The 6,225-nt window shown below is 37.7% G+C and overlaps 1 pseudogene; it reads left to right on the top strand.

The window, feature by feature from the left end:
• The first annotated feature begins 739 nt into the window (after positions 1-739).
• LOC125211763 (pentatricopeptide repeat-containing protein At4g14850 pseudogene) lies at positions 740-4,198 on the top strand (annotated as a pseudogene).
• The last annotated feature ends 2,027 nt before the right edge of the window (positions 4,199-6,225 follow it).

Below are 6,225 nucleotides of genomic sequence, written 5' to 3'. Positions count from 1 at the left end.
TATGTTATTGATTTGGCAAATGATAATGTGGTTGAATTATTCAAATTGATCATGTACTGAGAAAAATAATAAATTCACAAACGGTCTCATCCTTGTAGAATTTTTTAATATCGCATTAGATACAAACCATATAACTTTGTGCAAATTAGATTTATCAAAAAAATTGAGAAAACATTTAAAATTCATAGCTTTTGAAGTATGTTTTTAAAGTTTTGAGACAAACCTCACGATCAAATTTCATAATTTTTCCTTGACAATGACAACAATTATAATACTGAAATTCATAATATCTCTTAATAAATTTAAAGTTTGTGGAAAAGATTTGAAATTCAGTCAAGTTCATGATATTAACGACTATTTGCTAGTATTTGACACTTTAATAATTTAGCCATGTCAAATTCAATCTTAAGTATAGTGAGAAATCAGAAACAAAATATGAAATTTGTGATATTTACGCAAAGTTTTAAGTTTGTAGAAAAAATTAAAAAATAAGCCAAAGTTGATGGTATTAACGACCAATCATGACTCATCACTCTATTGCCCTAACTTTTGGGCTTTACCTAAAAAATAGCCAACAATTTAGCGGGCTTCGAATTTATGAATCCACGACTAGATTATGGGCTTTTCCTAAGCCCGTTAATTTCGGCCCAAATATAATTGGGCCCAACAGTTAGGTCCAAACTAAGAAGAGAGAGATAGAGAGCTCTGTAAATAAACTATAGCAACAGACAGCAACTAGCAAGGGAGGCGAAATGGCGGGAAGACGACAATGTCGACGTGGCTGAGGAGGAACCGGTGTAGCTCGGAGGTTAGTGAGGAGGAACTGCTCATCGTAGGCGGAGAGAAACGCCTAATTGAAGCTCCCCCGCCGCCGCAGCCGCAACTCCACAGCTTTTGCCAAGCCTTCTACAACCAATAAATACACTAATGATTACCATTTATTACTCGTGAATAAGCTAATGGGATGCGATTTTGGCTTTACACAAATGCGGAGTCCACCACAAACCGCAATCAGAGGCGTTCTCTCAACTCTGTACGGAGTTCCCGCCAGGTGTTCGACGTTTTGCCTGAGTAAAAACCATCTCCCGAAATTGCTCGGCTCTTGTTCGTCAATTTCGACTTCTGCTGCGAGAATTGGGGAAAGGGTGGATTGGAGAAGAAAACCGGAAAAGATACGATCTTTGTATGTGGTAAAAGCGTCGAACGGGGAAAACAGGATTAAATGGTATTCGGAAAAGCTGAGGGATTGTGCGACTGGAATGTGTTTTAGAGAAGGGAGGGCGATTCATGGCTGTATTGTTCGAAGAGGGACTGAGCCTGATGTGCATCTCTGGGTTTCTTTGATTAACTTCTATGCAAAATGTCGGGCGTTGGAGTGTTCGTGGCGTGTGTTTAAGAAAATGCCGGTTAAAGACGTGGTGTCGTGGACTGCTCTGATATCGGGTTATGTAGCTCGAGGGAATGGGATAAAGAGCGTCGAGTTGTTCTGTGAAATGAGGAGGGATGATGTGAGGCCGAACGAGTTCACTTTGGCCACTGTCCTGAAGGGCTGCTCGCTGTCGTTGGATTTGGATTTTGGGAAGCAAGTGCACGCGGAGGTGGTTAAGGTTGGCCTTCTGTCGGATGTTTACATTGGCTCCTCTTTGATTGACCTGTATTCGAAATGTGGGGAGCTGGAGTATGCGGATGGTGTTTTCTGTATGATGCCGGAGAAAAATGATTTCTTGTGGAGTGCTTTGCTTAATGGTTATGCACAGGTGGGAAATGGAGAGGCGGTCTTAAGATTGTTTTTGAAAATGGATGAGGCAGAATTGAGGTTTAGTAACTTCACGTTATCGATTGTTTTGAAAGGGATAGCTAGCTCCGGTGCTCTTAGAGCCGGTCAAGCGATCCATTCAATGGCGATCAAGGTTGGTGGTGAGCTTGATGATTTTGTTACATGTAGTCTAGTTAATATGTACTCGAAATGTGGAGTGGCTGATGACGCCTTAAAAGTGTTTGGGAAGATAAGCAATCCTGATATAGTTGCGTGGAGCTCGATTATCAGTGTGCTTGATAATCAAGGTCTGAAGGAAGAAGCAGCCAAGTTGTTTCAACAGATGACGGAATCTGGGATGAGGCCTAATCAATTCACCCTCTCAAGTATTGCTAGTGCTGCTGCAAATATAGGTGACCTGCGCTATGGTCGAAGCATTCATGGCTGTGCTTACAAAGTTGGGCTTGAATCTGATGATTTGTTGAGTAATGCGTTGATTTCCATGTACACGAAGCTTGGGTCAGTGTCAGACGGGTACTGTATCTTCAATAGAATGACTAATCGAGATGTCATTACTTGGAACGCCCTTTTGTCTGGATTCCATGATGATGAAACTTCTCATGAAGGAAGCAAGATTTTCAGACAGATGCTTGTTGATGGTTTTAGGCCCAATATGTATACTTATATTAGCACTTTAAGGTCATCTTCAAGCCTTTCGAATGTTGAAGTTGGGAGACAAATTCATGCCCACATAATAAAAGACAAATTCGACAGAGATGGTTATGTTGGGACTGCTCTGATCGACATGTATGCCAAGTGTGGGTGGATGCAGGATGTGGAAGCCATATTTAACACGTTGAATGAAAGAGATGTATTCACTTGGACAGTTATGATCTCAGGTTTCTCACAGACGAATCAAGGAGAAAAGGCAGCTCGTTGTTTCAATGAGATGAGGAGAGAAGGTGTTGCTCCTAACGAGTTCACCGTTGCTAGCTGTTTGAGGGGTTGCTCCGGGATTGCCAGCCTTGAGAGTGGACGACAGTTGCACTCATTGGCGGTTAAAGCAGGGCTGTCTTCCGACATCTTCGTATCTAGCGCACTGGTTGACATGTACGGGAAATGTGGATACATCAATGATGCTGAAATCCTGTTTGATGGGATGGAACTGCGCGATACTGTAATGTGGAACACAATGATATGCGGATATGCTCAGCACGGAGAGGGCGATAAGGCGCTTGAAGCATTTAATAGAATGATGAACGACAGACTGCTCCCTGATGAAATCACATTTCTAGGTATCCTTTGTGCCTGCAGCCACATGGGATTAGTTGAACAAGGAAAAAAATATTTTCACTCAATGAGGGAATCCTACGGCATCTCTCCCAGTATCGAGCACTATGCTTGCTTGATCGATATGCTTGGCCGAGCAGGCAAATTCAGTGAGGTTGAACGCCTTATCAAAGACATGGAGCTAACTCCAAATGCATTGATATGGGAGAATGTACTCGGTGCTTGCAGAATCCATGGAAATGTGGAATTGGGTGAAAAAGCTGCTGAGAAACTTTTCGAAATGGATCCTGAAACAGATTCAAACTACGTTTTGCTAGCTAATCTCTACGCTGCAAAAGGGAGGTGGGACGATGCCTCTAGGGTACGAGCATCCATGTCTAGTAAAGGCGTGAAGAAGGAACCTGGTTGCAGCTGGGTCGAGGTTGATGCTCAAGTTCATGTCTTCCTATCTCAGGATGCATCCCATCCGAGGCTGTCGGATATCCATCAGAAGTTGGAGGAGTTGGGAGACGCGGTGACTGAAGCAGGGTATGCACCGGATGCAAAGCACGCGCTTCACAATGTTTCGGGCAAGGAAAGGGTGGATAATCTTTTGCATCACAGTGAGAGGTTGGCTTTGGGGTTGGCTCTCATAAACAAGGGCAGTGCTGCTGGGAAGATCAGGATTTTCAAGAACCTTCGTATCTGTGGAGACTGTCATGAGTTCATCAAGTTTGTGTCGGGCACCATGGACCTAGAGATAGTAGTTCGTGATAGAAACCGCTTCCACCACTTCCACGGCGGTGTGTGCTCGTGTAAAGATTACTGGTGATGCTGATGTTGAACAACGTTCGGGCTCTAGCAACTGCAGTCAGTTGCAGTCAGTCGTCTTGTGCTCCAAGTCTTTGGCTCGGGAAATTGCTCGTCACGAAAAGAGCAGTTAAGTAAGTTCAGATTGTGAAGTGATTCTATGCAGTTTTGAGGGTATCAAATAGGAGTGCAACCCACAATAGCCCGCCAAATTTATAGGGTTAGAGTTGAAAATTCATAGCCCGATAAAATTACAACCCGATTAGCCTGCACCCGATTAACTCGCAACATGTTAGGGCCAGATCCGAAAACCCGATAAAATTTCTATTGTTCTATTTATTTGACTCATAATTCGTCACTTCATTGATTATTTGTATAATAGGAGAGTGTTATATTGCTAACTCAATACTTAATTACTAACTACAACTAAATAATAGTCATTAGATATTCAAATTAAAGGCCTAGATTATTAACCCCGGAATGTCAATACGATAAAAAAATACGTAAATAAGGGTATTAAGGTCAATTTACAATAAATTAGTTGTAACTAACTTTTGAAAAATATCTCATAATGTTAAAATGCATATAACTTTCTCGATTTAAATTATTTTTTCTCACAACATATATCAAATTAAAGATAATTTGATAAAGATTCTAACGAGATCTCTCTTGCATATGTTTCGATGTCAAAATTTGAAAAAAAATTCGAAAATTTTCAATTTTTTAAACTGCAACATGATATATAAAATATGTTAATATAATATATGTAAAATATCAATATAAGCAATGTGTTAACATTCTCAAAACATTGTGTTGATATCTTCGAAACACCATATTTACATTTTAGTCCAAAACCCTAATTTGGTAGTTTTTTTTATCTTTTACAATTTAATTAATAAAAACGAAAAATTACACGTGGCAAATTGTAAACCACTAGTTTTCTAAAATCCTATGATCTTAAATTAGTTGTAGTTAACAATTAAATGATGAGTTAGCAATTGATCACTCCCCTTGTATAATATATATAACTATAAAAATAACTTTTAATTCTATATTAAATACATAAATTATTAATATAATAATAGATAAATAAATTAGAAACTTTAAATTTACTAAAAAAATATATTTATTTCTAAAACATGCTTTAAATTTTCTTGAAATATGTTTATACTTCATTTTGCACAAATCTCAAATATTAATATTTGTTCATGTTCATGTTTGAGTTTCAGTATATATCTCAAATTATCAAATCTATCATAATTAAATGTTTTACATTTTATAAATAAAACTAATTTTCATAATTATTTATTAGATTGATCGCATGTTAATTTTATCGGTAGCAACCTAATTAACCCGTTGGGTTAGCATGAAACCCGAGCTTCTAGGATTAGAGTTGAATTTTTATAATCCGAAAAAATACAACCCGATTGACCCGAAACGCGATAGAGTTAGCCCGAAACCCTTTGGGCTGGCCCGATTGACACCCTTACAAATAGATATAGCAGCATATTTTTTGAATCTTACCAAAAAAAAAGCAAAATTGTTTGCATTTTATGCAAGGTTCTAATTATAATTCGGTGTACAATGATTAAATTCCTATATATCCTCAACAGTTTTGAGCTTTAGTAAATTAGAGATTTAGAAATCAACTGGGTATAATTTTTTTTCTAAAGTAGTAATACAAAAATCACCTCACTATCATCATAGCATACGTGATCATCAATATATTTAAAATCACTAACATAGCTATCCTTCCGTTGCTTTATTATGGAGCCATTGCTCGGAGCCAAAATAGATATCTAAAATAGGATTTCTCAAGATCGAAGCATAGTATATGGCTATTTCTTTGCTTGGAGCCAGAATAGATATCTAAAATAGGATTTCTCAAGATCGAAGCATAGTAGATGGCTATTTATATTGGTGCAACCGTGCAATATTGGATACATTACAGAATATTCTCGGATATGATTTATTTTATTCGATAATACTCTATAATATTGTAGATTAAATTGGAGGAATATCTATTGTCAGCATCAAGCCTTCTAGAAAGGAAATAAAATATCCCTATACTTCACAAAAATCACTGATGTCAATGATGTGTTAGTGCACAGTGGTATTTGGTTTTCTATAAGAAAGAAATGTAGTGTGTAATTAAGTGTGTTGTGCGTAGTAGTTCACAGAGTCGGAGATGCCGCAGATTAGGCATGCTATTCTATTTTAAAAAATCTATAATGACAATCTTATTATATTAAAAACTTTTCACTTCCACTTTCCATAATTATCACCAAAAGAATGTAAACTTTTTATTTCCACAAGTTTATGAAATAATTCATGAATAATGATGACATTATTGTCATTTTCTTCAAAATTCTCCTTTCCTTTTATATATG

Source organism: Salvia hispanica, chromosome 3 (assembly GCF_029641045.1).
Source record: "Salvia hispanica isolate PSC_SH4W2 chromosome 3, Shi_PSC_v1, whole genome shotgun sequence".
Classification (NCBI taxonomy): domain Eukaryota; kingdom Viridiplantae; phylum Streptophyta; class Magnoliopsida; order Lamiales; family Lamiaceae; genus Salvia; species Salvia hispanica.
Note: the sequence above shows the minus strand (reverse complement) of the source record. Positions and strands in the feature narration are given on the sequence as shown.